The following is a 15,185-nucleotide window of genomic DNA, read 5'->3' on the forward strand; positions in this document are numbered from 1 at the left end:
CTTATCGGTCCTAGGTTTGGGATTCTCGGTCCCAAGTAGATTTCTTGGTCATGAGGTTTGAATTTTTCGGTCCTAAGTTTTGGTCCTAGGATAACAAGCCTCGGTCCTCAAGAACACAAAGGTTCATTTTTTTAATTCATATTTTTAGCTTGGATTCTTTGATTTAAGGGTTTGGATAGCTTCACAAAACTCCTAGAAATATATTGATTATCATCTCAATGTATCAATCAACCTGGATGATGTTAAATTTGTTCAAAACAGTTTGTTATCAAAAAATTGATTTATGGTTTTAAAGTTGTTTTGAGGAGAAAGAAGCTAGTCAATATCTTCTTTATATCTCATATACTTGATTGGTACCAAAACATGAAAATTGCATGTTCGTTTTGACAAAATCAAGAACTCAAAATTTACAATTATTTTAAAATTTTTGATTTTGATAAAAAAATGATTTGGATGGATCAAACATGATTCAAATAGTTGTCCAACATCATTACAATCATGTTGGGAAGTTTTTTGGGCTATGATTCAACAGAATTAGCCCAAGAACAACAAACTCGGTTGATATATTTTAAAATTTTACAATTGGGTTTTTGTTTTTGAGATCAATTGATCTGTTATATCATATCTAGATAGTTTTTAAGTGATCTCAACCATAAAACACTAAGAATAAAAAGCATACAAGCTTATACAATTTGAAATATAAAAATTTCAAATTCAAACTGTAAATATGAATTAAAGGGTGATTGGAACTTTACCCAAGATTGTATAACACTCTTTAGATCTTAGGGAAGTTGTTGAGATGCTCAGATTCAATATTTAAGGCCTTATCCAAAAGTTTCAAAAAATCCAAAAGTTTGAAGCTTTAATGACATATTTCTGAAAATCGACGAGTGGAAGTTGGAGAGTGGATCTATTTTCTTCGGATCGACTCAGGCCAAGGTCGGTTGTGGCTTCAATTGAATTGAATCAGCCAAAATTCATTTATGGTTTTTGGCTATTCTTCTTCAATTTTGACGGAATAGGGATGAATCATCTATAGAATTTATATACTTAATGATCTAACAACTCTTTTATTTAGATCTAATGCGGAAAAATAATTTAAACTTACCTCCAGCCATTCTTCTTGATACTTTAAAGTTTCGATCTTCTAAAACCGATTTATCTCTTATCGATGGTGTTTTTCTTAGATGAGATAATGGCCTTAGGGACCTTAACACTATATTTATAATCCCTCTCTTTCCATCAAAGAGACCTTAATGGGTAGTTACTAGTTAGTGGGTAGTTATTCCAAATGGGTAGTTATTACTAATTAGTGGGTAGTTATCCCAATTATTAAACTTTAATTTATTAATTAAACCATTTAATTCCAACATTCTCCCACTTGGTTTAATAAATAAAATCATATCATAATAAGAAATTTGATACATGAATCATAGCGATAAATCCTCTAAAATTGAGAATCATCTTCTATGTATCACAATGCATCACATTTCTCAATAACAACCCATAAAACTCAATGAATAAACCATATGTTTATTCTAGGTCCGAACTTTATTATTTCTCAAAAACGATCAATATGCGCATAACGTAAATCAAATATGAGAAATCATTACTTATTAGAGTTTCACTTAAAACATTGTTCTTACAATAAATAAAATCATAAAACAGAACTAAGTCCTATTCGTTCTACATGATCCTTGAAATTCTTTGGTGGCATGCCTTTAGTCAAAGGATCAGCAATCATCAACTTAGTGCTAATGTGTTCAATGACCACTTTCTTTTCCTTAACACGTTCTCTAATGGCTAAGTATTCAATGTCGATGTGTTTACTTCGACTACCACTCTTATTATTCTTAGCCATAAAGATTGCAGCTGAGTTGTCACAAAACAATTGCAATGGCCTAGAGATAGAATCCATAATTCTAAGCCCATCAATAAAACTCTTCATCCATACACCATGCGAAGTAGCCTCAAAACACGATACAAATTCGGCTTCCATAGTGGAGGTTGCAATCAATCTCTGCTTTGCACTCCTCCAAGATACAGCTCCACCAGCAAGCATAAAAACATAACCAGATGTTGATTTTCGTGAATCAATACATCCAGCAAAATCTGCATCGGAGTAGCCTACCACTTCTAGAGTATCAGTCCGTCTAAATGTAAGCATGTAATCCTTCGTTCCTTGAAGGTATCTCATCACTTTCTTTGCAGCTTTCCAGTGGTCTAAACCTGGATTACTTTGATATCTTCCCAAGACCCCAACAATAAATGCAATGTCAGGTCTTGTACAAACTTGAGCATACATCGGGCTTCCAACAGCAGAAGCATATGGAATGTTTTTCATTTGTTCTCTTTCGAGATCATTCCTTAGGGATTGGTTCAAACAAAATTTATCACCCTTAACAACGGGAGCTATACTTGGTGAACAATCTTTCATCCGAAATCTTTCTAAAAGCTTATTGATATAGGTTTCCTGAGACAGACCCAAAACTCTTCTTTTTCTGTCTCTATGTATCTTAATGCCAATGACATAAGACGCATCACCCATATCCTTCATATCAAAGTTCTTAGAGAGAAATTGTTTCACCTCATATAACAAACCCTTGTCATTTGCAGCAAGTAGAATATCATCCACATATAGAACAAGGAAACAAAATTTGCTCCCACTGACCTTTTGGTATATACAATGATCCATAACATGCTCTACAAAACCAAACGAAGAGACAACATCATGGAATTTCAAATACCATTGACGGGAAGCTTGTTTCAATCCGTATATGGATTTCTTAAGCTTGCATACTAAATGCTCACCATTACTAGAGGAAAATCCTTCAGGTTGTTTCATGTATACCTCTTCCTCTAGTTCTCCATTGAGAAAAGCCGTTTTCACATCCATTTGTTGCAATTCTAAATCAAAATATGCAACTAATGTCATGATTATGCGAAGTGAATCTTTCTTTGATACATGAGAAAATGTATCCTTGTAGTCAATTCCTTCCCTTTGAGTGAATCCCTTAGCAACAAGTCTTGCTTTATATCTTTCAATGTTGCCCATTGAGTCTTTCTTTGTTTTGAAGACCCATCTACATCCAATGGCTTTTACACCATCAGACAACGCGACAAGATCCCAGACTTCATTGACAGTCATAGAATCCATCTCATCCTTCATGGCGTCATGCCGGAATTTTGATTCTGCACAACTTATAGCTTGTGAAAATGTTTCAGGATCATTTTCGGCTCCGACATTAAAATCCGATTCTTGTAGATACACAATATAATCATCAGATATTGTTGATCTCTTTATTCTAGTAGATCTTCTTAATGTTGGATCAACATTATTTTGTAAAACTTGTTGATCAACTGGTTGCATAACTCTCTCAGGTAACTCTTGAGAAATTTGATCTACTGGTTCATTTTCAACAACTTGTGGATTTTCAGTAATTGTTCTTACAATAACCGATTGTACTGGAGGGTTATTGTTAACAACAATCAATCTATCACTTGGGCATGATGGTTGCACATTATAATGATCTTTATCTGGAACGATGTTCCAGGATCGGTCGCTCCCACTAATCAAGTCATTCTCAAGAAATTTTACATTTCTCGATTCCACAATTCTAGTGCTGTGAGTAGGACAATAGAATCTATAACCCTTAGATCTTTCGGCATATCCAATAAAATATCCACTAATAGTCCTTGGGTCTAGTTTCTTTTCTTTCGGATTATAAACTCTTACTTCACACGGACATCCCCAAACGCGTATATGTTGCAAACTCGGTTTCCAACCTTTCCATAATTCAAATGGTGTTTTTGGGACAGCCTTGGTTGGAACTCGGTTTAATATATACACAGCCGTTTTTAGAGCATCAATCCATAATGACTTTGGAAAATTGGAGTTACTCATCATACTCCGTACCATGTCTATCAAAGTCCGGTTTCTTCTTTCTGCAACCCCATTTTGGTCCGGAGAACCAGGCATAGTATATTGGGGCACAATACCATGTTCTTGAAGAAACTTAGCAAATGGACCAGCCACTTGTCCCTTCTCAGTGTATCTACCATAATATTCTCCACCTCTGTCTGTTCTCACAATCTTAATTTGCTTATCGCATTGTTTTTCTACTTCCGCCTTGAATACTTTAAAGGCGTCTAAAGCTTCATATTTAGAATGAAGAAAGTAGATATACATATATCGTGAGTAATCATCAATGAAAGAGATGAAGTATTTCGGACTAACCATATCCATATCAGGACAACAAATATCTGAATGGATAATTTCTAAAATGGTTGTACTCCTTGTAGCACCTTTCTTGGATTTATTGGTCTGCTTTCCCTTAATGCAGTCCACACATGTATTAAAATCAGTAAAATCTAAAGTACTAAGTACTCCATCTTTTACTAATCTTTTAATTCTATCAATAGAAATGTGTCCCAATCTACGGTGACATAAAGTAGAGGAATCTTCATTTATAACACAACGTTTTACACCAGATTGATCATGTAAAGTATTATAAGCAGCGTCATTTTGTAAATTAATAGAAAAAAGACCATTCAACAGTGTACCATTTCCAACATTACTAGATTTATAGAATGAAGCAAACGACATTCCATAAAAGTTGAAAGAGTATCCCAAAGGTACAAGCTTTGAAATAGAAATTAAATTCCTAGTAAAGTTAGGATATAAAAGGTCTTTTCTAAACACAAATTAAAACCACTACTTAAAATTAAATAACATGTCCCAACAGCCTCCACACGTGATTGCATCCCATTTCCGGAATAGATGCGTCCTTCATTTGGTGTTGGCTTCCTTAGGTTTCGCATACCCTGTAAGGTATTAGAAACATGGATTGTAGAACCAGAATCAATCCACCATGTGTTATAATTAATATCAACCATATTAGATTCATAACAGACAAAAGAGATTAAATTACCTTTCTTCTCAAGCCATATCGGATACTTTAGGCAATCCTTTTTAACGTGTCCTCTCTTATTACAAAAGAAACACCTTATATCCTTTGGGTCTTTCTTAATCCCTCCGGTTGCCGATAATTTTCCTTTCCCTTTTGGCTTATGAGATTTCTGGTCTTTTCCATGTGTAACTGTAAATGCACTCTCACCCAAATCCATTGACAACCTATTCTCTTCCTGAACACACATGGTCATAAGTTCATTAATTGACCATTTCTCCTTATGTGTGTTGTAGGAGACTTTAAAGGCTCCGTACGCAGATGGAAGGGTCGCTAGTATGTAGTGCACCAGGAAAGACTCTGACATATCAACCTCAAGTCTTTTTAGTTGAGCCGCAATGTCCCGTAGCTTCATGATATGCTCACGCACACCCCTCATAGTAGTGAGCCTCGTGGTTGTGAACTTGATTATAAGAGTACTGGCAAGAGCTTTATCAGAAGTTGCAAACTGTTCATCAACTCCTTTCAGTAATGCTTTGACATTTTTATGCTCTTCAATTGAGCCACGAATACTCTCAGATATTTTAGTCTTTATGAACATCATACTGAGACGATTAGATCGATCCCATCGTTCATGAAGAAGTAAATCATCTGTAGTACTCTCATCATCAATGATTGGCTCATCTTTCCTTATAGCATCATCAATGTCTAAACATCCCAAATGAAGCAAAATCCTTTCTTTCCAGATCTTATAATTATCACCCACAAGTTCGGGAATCTCACACTTGATATCAGTAACAGTACCAGGTATCATAACTGTAAAATTCAATTATACATGTTTAAAATAAGTTGAGGCAAATAAACAAAATCATGTTTACCAATGTAAATCATGCTTAAATTAAAATATATCTAATGACATAAAACTTGCCTGTGGGCTAAAGATTCAATTCAGTCAGATACATTCATAACCTTATGATAAAACTATCAAATCATTCATTTTCTTAACTCCTGTGGGTAATTAAAAAATATATAAAATGATATTTCATCCCAATTAATCACATACAAATAATAGAAATTCCTGTGGGATAAAATCTATTATATTAATGAAATTAATTACAATAATGTTAATATGATTCCAAACAATTATTTTTCAGCCTAACTAAAGATGCTGTGGCTATTCTTTAATTAGCTAAATCAATCGAATCATTCGACATTTTAATTCACAATAACATTTATAAAATATACTCAAATTATAAATAACGTGAATCAACCATAATAATTAAATGAACGAAACTTTCTTGAATTAGTGCAGAAATATTATAAATAAGTTTCATTAACAAAGAAGGCAGAAGTTTTTAAGGCTCTGATACCAAATGTGAATTTATATACTTAATGATCTAACAACTCTTTTATTTAGATCTAATGCGGAAAAATAATTTAAACTTACCTCCAGCCATTCTTCTTGATACTTTAAAGTTTCGATCTTCTAAAACCGATTTATCTCTTATCGATGGTGTTTTTCTTAGATGAGATAATGGCCTTAGGGACCTTAACACTATATTTATAATCCCTCTCTTTCCATCAAAGAGACCTTAATGGGTAGTTACTAGTTAGTGGGTAGTTATTCCAAATGGGTAGTTATTACTAATTAGTGGGTAGTTATCCCAATTATTAAACTTTAATTTATTAATTAAACCATTTAATTCCAACATCATCTTTATAATTGTAGGAGAAATGACCACCATCGTAGGGTGATCATTTCATGCTTTAAATCAGCCGAAATGATTGACTAACGAGGGAATTCCAAAAAGATATGATCAAATACGGGTCTTTGATCTTAACTACACTGGCGTCGGGTTGGAGAAGAAGGTGGCGCATGAAACGACGTCGTTTCATGCGTTTTAGCGTGTTTTGTTGGCGTTCTGTCCATTGTTGTTGGCGTTTGGGCGGTTCGTTAGGGATTTGGTTAACGGACGTTGGCCGATCTAGTGCGAATTGCGCGCGCTTCCTTGGTTACAGTTGGATACGCGGGTGTGTCTGGGTCGTTGGATGAGATTCAAGCGCTCATTTGATGGCCCAGTTTTTGGCTGTAACTTCTTCTCCCAATTTCAGTTATATTCAATTGCGATTTTATTTTTTAAATAAATCATTAAAGGTTTGTTTGAAATAGATTTTTCTTTCACTCTTTTGGCTTTAATTTTGATTTTTTAATTACACAGAATATTAAAATAAATAACAGAATATTAAAATAAATATGGTAAATATTTTACAAGTTTTTTATAATATTTTTAGGGTTTAAATAAATAAATATTTTAGATGAATTGGATACAAAATTCATTCTAAGTTATTTATTTTTGTCCCTTTATTATTTCAAAATTTATTTTAAGATGAAATGTGTAAAACATTTATCCCAAATAATTTTATTTATTTGTTTTGGCTTTAACTCTTAATTAATTTGATTAATTATACATTAATTGTAATTAATTGTTTTAAATGAGTTTTTTTGACAATGAGGTTAATTATTTTATTTTTTATTTAAAAATAAATCAAAATAATTATTTTAATATTATAAATTAAAGTGTTGATTTTTAGTGTTTACAGTTTTATTCCTACATTAATGAAATTAGTCATTATAATGATTGACTAATTTATTTTGATATAAATTCTCGATTGCTCATCTATTATGTAAGACAATAGTAATTAAAGAACTACAATTATCTTATCTTTTAGGATGAATTTATAGGTCTTTCATTTTCAACATCACAAGAAATTTGCTATTTCTTATTTTTTTCATAAAATCTTCCATTGGTAATTTTAATTGTCAAAATAACAAATTAAGGATCTTTATTGTGGGTAATTAAACTTTGGGACCTCTTCTTTTGAACTTCACGATTTAAGGCCTCTTATTGGGGGCAATTGCAATTTGGGACATCTTCTTTCTAACTTCACAATTTAGGGTTTCTTAATCGGACCAATTACAATTAGGTACATCTTTTTTCGAATCTCATAATTTTGGGCTTCACATTATCAAGTCTGTACAAAATGGGATTTTGTCATCACAGGCATGGACGTCTGTTTAAAAAATTTTATTGGGTTGCCTTTATAATTAAAATTTTTATACTGACACGTACTTCTAAATGTCAGTTCGTTAAAAACAAAAAAGAAAAAAGAAAACACTACATCCATTACAACCCAAATTAAACTTCATCATCGACTTTATCTCATTCACCCTAGTTTGACTCCACTACCTTTCACCTCGCGACGTTTGACTACCCTCGCCCTCGTCCTAGCTTGACTCCCTCTTCACCTCGTGATGAAATGAAGTTGAGTCGGGTTTAGGCATTTAAAATTACGTGCCACTATTAATTTTTTAACTATAAAGGTCGCGTAATATATATTTTTGATGAACGTTATATTCGTTAGGGAAAAACTCCATTTTGTACAAACCTGACAATACAGATCTCCAAATTATGAGGTTCGAAAGAGGTCCAAAATCGCAATTTACCCCCAACAATAAGCCCCAAATTACGAGGTTTGAAAGAAGAGTTCCCAAATTGAAATTGTTCTCCAATAAGGAGCTCTAAATTATAATATTCAAAAGAAGAAGTCTCAAATTGTAATTGATACCTAATAAAGAACTCCAATTTGTTATGCCTTCACACAATTATGTTTTGATCTTGGTGATAGTTCAAGTTCATTTATCAAATTATAAATGATGACAAAATGATTTTATGATACACTATTGACGACTCTAATGAGAAAGAATTAAATTGTTGACTAGGTAAAAGATATTGTATACATGTTACATATGACTCCCTTATAAAAGTGAATGATTTAATACATTCGGAGAGAAGAATATTTATATAATTTTATTTAAAATAATTTTTATCTTTTATTTCAAAAGTTTTAAGCAATGATCAAATATCTATTATCATATTTTTAATAGCTTAATTGAAAACATCCGACCAGAGTTTAATACTAATTCTAAGATTATTAGTATTGATGTGTTTTCTTATTTTTCTCTTTCCTACCGTCATACATTCTTCCAAATTGCTATGTTTAGAAAACATCAATATTAATCTTAAAAACAAATTAACCTAGTAAAAAAAATAATTTACAAAAGAACCCTGACCCTAAAAAAGTAGTAATGTATAAGATATTGACCCTAAAAAAGTATTAATGTATAAGATATTGAATAGGTTTTGGGGGAAATGATTTAAACTCATTTTATTAAAAAAAAATCTCAAAATGTTTTTTACAAATTATTTTTTAAAGAAGGTTAAAAATATCATGTTGTTTAAGTAGCAAAGAAAATGAAAAACATCCAAAGCACAAAACCAGAAAAAAACTTTATGTAAAAAATATTAATTTTGTTGGTTGTTTTGCCATGATAAGTGTGTGGATTACTCATCAATATTTAATAACCCAATTTAGAAGAAAGTAAAAAATAGTAATATGACAATTATGACTGAATATTATATGAAATAGTGTCGGAGTAAAAAATAGTGCCGAGTGATTTATTTTAAAATACAATTAAAACTGTTTCAGCTTCTTTAGCTTTATGAAAAGAATGTCAAAATGTTTCTAAGACAAAAAAAAATTGTATTGGCTAAATGAATGTAAAGAACATCCTTCAATAAGCATCTTTTCTAATAGTATACCATTATTCTATCGCTGTTTCTTCATTCAATCTTCGCACATCTGGAAGGAGATTCATTCACCTCCGAGTCCTTAGGATTTTGCTGGAGGGCCTCAATGAGTGCCTGCAAATCCCTATTTACATGCAACAATGGACAAAAAATGGTGATTTTTTTTAGTCAAGCCCACAATTGATCAAGAATGGTTAAACAAATAAATATCTGCGGTTTTTGAAGGAATTCAGCAAGATCATATGTACACGAGGGGCACTTCATTACGTTCCTCTGAGTGCGAAGGCTACGCCCACTTGCACTTGAACGCTGTCTGATTAACGTCTCAGAAAAAACACTTTCCAAGCACCCTTTGCACAAGTTCATTTGCAGAAGTTGTGTGAACACAAGGAGTAGTTTCAGGCAAAACCATCAACTTTTTACAAAGATGGCAACTCAGTTCTGCATATTATCATTATACAATTAGTCATCCAAACTTAGATGAATATTATTGCAAATTAATTTAGAAATCAGTCTCACACCTTTGAGGTCATCTTTGTCTGCCTATGAACCCTTTCTCCCTTCTTCAGAAAGGATACATATTGTCATTCAGCAGGCAAGTGGCAGTTTTGTCCACTTTCATTCACCATCTTCATTCTAATATTGGGAGTCAAATCGGGATACCGATTGTTTCGACTGCTCCCAAATTTGTGCACAGCCAGGATAAGCTAGATCAGGCATACAGAAGTTAATGAACAAAACGTGGTGAAAAAGAAAATGCTTCAAGCGGGAAAATATTTGTGACAGTACCATCACACCATTTTGGACCAATTTAGCTAAGAATGATTCTCAGAAAGTAAGACAGGTTTTGGTTGGCGATAGTTGAAAATTTTACTTAAACCCCAAAAATGGGTGTCATCTTTCTCCTGATGCTGGTATTAGTGGTCAAGCCGAATACGGAGCAAAACCTGTCGTGCTTTCTGATGGATACGAGGAAACACCAGAAAACACCGACAAATTGTGCTTCGTATTCGTTTTGACCATTAATATCAACCACAGGAGAAATGAAAACTTCATTATCTATAGTCTAAATGAGACTTCCAACTTTAACCAACCAAACCTCCCTTCATTTTCTCGATCAATCCGGCTAGAATTGGTCCAATATGGTGATATGGTACGGTCACGAATATCCTTCCCCTTGAAACATTTCGTTTGTCAACCCGTTTTATGTAGGCCAGGTCGGTTCACCCTGATTGTACACAAATTGGGAAATAGTCGAAGCAATGTGACCTTTTTGATACTCAGATAACTCCTGAATCTTGGACTGAAACCAAATCAAGTGCAATATGAATAGAAATTTAGAATATCTTTTTATGAAGTTTAACACAAAACCATACCAATAGAAATAGAACTAGTTACTACTAACTAGATAATTAATGGATAAAAATAAATACCTCCTGGAACCTCAAAAACTTTGATGTTCTGAGTTGAAGGATGAGATTCCCTTTTGTAATGTTTGTTTTACAGCAACTGGTTGGTCACTCAAAAGAGAGGCATAAATACCCTAGCTGTTACCTCCTGTTGTTTCATTCAATCAAATGAAAAATGGACTCTAAAATGCTTTATGTAGATTACTTATTACCTGGTACATTTCAAAAGCATGTAATGATACCGATATGCTCACAAGCTGGCCCTTGAAAGACCCTGTGATGTAAACCTCACTGGATTTCCACAAAGATCAATTATATTAAAATTAGTAATAGATTCAACAACTTTTAAACCGAGTGACTGAGAGCTTATAGCCACAAATGGCATTGTTAAGCTTACTAAGTAGCCTTCGATGCCATCTTTAGAGAGAGATGGACGGTCGGCGGACAAAAAATGGGGTGTGAGAAATGAGAACAAATAGAGAAAAGAAGTAAGCGTTGGATTTGCCGCCCAAAGAAGAAGAAACCCTAGATGTAAAAGTATAAGGCGAGTTTTTTATTTGCATAATTTTCATTCATATCCCTATTCTCAGAGTAATGAGCATATAAAGCTCTTCAAAGTCCTAATTAACGACAAAGAACCTCCTTTTTTTTTTCCATCATTTCTCAACCTTCAAATTGAAATCCGCTTATTTTATATAAAAAATTAAATAAAATTCCCATTATCACAATAATATAAATTATAGTGTCAATTGTCATCATCAAAATGGTAAAAAAAAATATTTTTTAGTTAAAATAAAAATTATGATTAATTTATTAAAGTTAAATAATATGATGCTAATTTTTTTTTTTATCAAACTATCTCAAAAAATTCTTAACATATATCAAATTGTTACAATATGTTATTTTCATATTTACTTTGAAAAAAAACATTATAATTGGCACAAATTTATTTTATTATATTTATATTTCCAGTTTATTCATTTAAATTAAATATATATATAAAAAAAAATCAATTATATACTTCTAACTGGTCAGACCCAACCCAACCCAACCCAAACCAATTCAACCTAACCCAACCCAACTCAGCAAAAAGTAATTAATTGAATAATAAGACCAAATTTTAAATTCTTAATATATAATATTATTAACAAAGAAAGAAAAACACTAGTGGGTTTAGTAGTAGAATAATAACCTACCACGGTACAGACCTGGGTTCAATTCTCGGCTGGTGCAATTTATCTTAAGTTATGCTAGTTATCATTTATTCTAAAAAATAAAAATTCAAATAAACCGAACTGAGGAACCCGAAAACCGAACCGATGAACACCCCTTGGCGTAATCGATAAAGGTTGTGGACGGGCGGAGAATCGATTGTGGCGGAGAAAGAAGGGGATCGGAGCGGGAAAGGCGGAAGCGAGAGGAAGAAGAAGAAATAAAGAAAAGGAAGCGACTATAAATTGAAAGGATTTCACTGAGGGTGTAAACGCGGACCCTCGATAATATCTTTTCACCGAAAGCTAAGAACAAAATCCCTTAGAAATAAAAGTCATCTACGAGAGATAACTGATGCCTTCGGTGGCCTTCATATATATCAGTGAGAGAAAACGGATACTCTCGGTTAAAAATATATTTTCGAGAGCATTTCATAACTCTCAGTGAGCCTCCTCGGCAATTACATATTTTTTATTAGTGAATTAAAATTATTTATAAACTCGTAAAATCGTAAAATTTTATTATCGTAAATTTAAAATCGTAAGAGTGTATCTATTAGAGTTACCTAATGTGAAATCGTAAAATTTTAAGATTTTAAAAATTAACTTGAAATTTTATATGCATTGGTTATACTAAGAACTAAATTGGTACGTCATTTCTATATTTGTGAAACAATTTAAAATACTACATTTATTTATGAGTATTTATAACTTTTTCATTATTTATAACTTTCTCATTATATGTAATTAAGTGTTAGTTTGATTCATATTATAAGTTGAGATAAGTTGTGTTTGATAATAATTTGTTATAATAATTTTAAATAACAGGATATTAAAATATATATTCAATTATTATTCAAATTAAGGTTATTGATTTATTTTTCTTTACTACTTTTTTTTTTTAAACAAACGTATGATTTTATGGAAATTTGAAATGTTTCCATACACAACAACAATCCTTATTAGGTTTTGCAAATTCTGAACAAGACTAAGACTATAATATTAATTTTGATGATTTATCGTAAGTTTTTAGTTCGGATTCTAATGTTTTTATCAATAAAAATATGAAATTTGATGTTAATTCGAAAATAATATTGGCTTTGTTTGGATTGGGGTTTTTTAAAATTTAGAGGGAGAAAAAAATAATGATTGTTGATGATTTTGAGAAGTTGATGATTATTTTTGGTAAAAAAGATTTAAAGAGTGTTGATATATATAAATAAAATAAAAAATAATAATTAAAAATAAAGAGTATTTTAGTATTTTGGTTAATGAAATGAATTTTTTGATAGTTGAGAAACAATTGATTAAAAAAATAATTTTATTTGAGTTATTTTAAAAATTCAGAAATAATGGCATAGTGAAATTAGTAAAATAATAAAATAAAATAAATAATAATTTAAAAATTGGATACACTCTATTTGAAAAGCGAAAAAGCAAAGTCAAAGTGTTATAAACTGGGGAAGCAGCATCAGCTATACCCAATAACAAACACAATTTGATTTAGAAATATTTTTTTTAATGCATATTTGGTGTAAATAGCTGTTTCCAAATTAAGTGAAATATATTTTTACTATAAAATATTGGGCGGACTTAGTCATGAGCTTGTTTTTGCTTATCTTAGGCAGGGATGGCAATGGGGTGGGGAATGCAATTATGATACCTGTCTTGTTTTAATTTCGGGGATTTTTGTAATACTATCTCTGTCTCGTTTGATTTTTTTCGGTTTCGAAGAATCCTGCGGGACACCATTAATAATTTTTATTTAAAAAAATAAATAAATATTATACAATAAAATTATATAAACAAGTTTTTTAATATAATATATATTGTAATATATTAAAATTTTATATTATTATAAAGAAATAATTTTAATACACTTATAAAATATAGTAAATAAATAAATATATTGATGATTTAATATATTTAATTATGTTTATGGTATTCGGGGCAAAATCGGGGTGAAAACGGGGTGAAATCGGGGCGGGGGACACAAATACCATCCCTGCCCCATCCTCGTTCGATTTCGGAGAAAAACCGTCCCAAACGGGACAATTCAGTTTGGTTTTCACGGGGCGGTTTCAAATTGCTATCCCTAATCCTAGGTCTGGCTCTGCATATCGACACTACACAACAATATGTTGATGGCAACACAGGATTATGAAACATATCATTTTATGATATTTTGACAAGATACGCGACAAACTAAATCGGAGGCAGATTTGATTGAAAATATTTATACATAAATTCAATCACCACATGATAATTGTAGAGTTATAGATTGATGACAATTATGAATTCTTTTATCCAAAATAAAGAAATCAACAGCATTAGAAACATGAGCCATAAATTGAGCCATAAATTAGAGTTATGAGGGCTTGATTCTTGAACATAATGTAATTTTTTTTAAAGAGGACATTAACTTAATATAAAAAAATAGAAAAGAAATCACATAAAAATAATTAAACTAAAAACATAATATACACCATTTATTTTAAAAATTACTATATTACTCTATATTATAAATTTTACAAAAATTAGATACATAAATATTGAATAGGTAATAAAATATATGTTTTTAATTGACTTAAACTCAATACAACCCTTATATAGATTTGTTGGTTATCTTATCTCGTAACTATTACACGTAAATAATATATGAATACAATATAATGATAATAGAACAAATACAATATATTATTTAAGAGATGAAGAAAAAATCTTCTCGTTTGCTCTGAGGCATGTGGAATCAAAGTTCTCTTAAAATAGTTTCACCGTCTCGCGTTTGTGTTGGAGAGTTTAGTCGGTGACTTCTTTCCAAGGTACAACGAAACCTGAAATGATTTATCACAGAAAAACCACTACAATAACGAACTAGACAAAACTACCTGAATCACAATCACCGGGTTTCGCAAAGAAATGATCGAGTCAAGAAAGAAGACTCCCAAGAAGACTTACAAGAACACTCATAAAAGAAGAGACTTTTAGAATTCTAAAGTGAGAAGTGAT

Source organism: Impatiens glandulifera, chromosome 1, assembly GCF_907164915.1.
Source record: "Impatiens glandulifera chromosome 1, dImpGla2.1, whole genome shotgun sequence".
Lineage (NCBI taxonomy): Eukaryota > Viridiplantae > Streptophyta > Magnoliopsida > Ericales > Balsaminaceae > Impatiens > Impatiens glandulifera.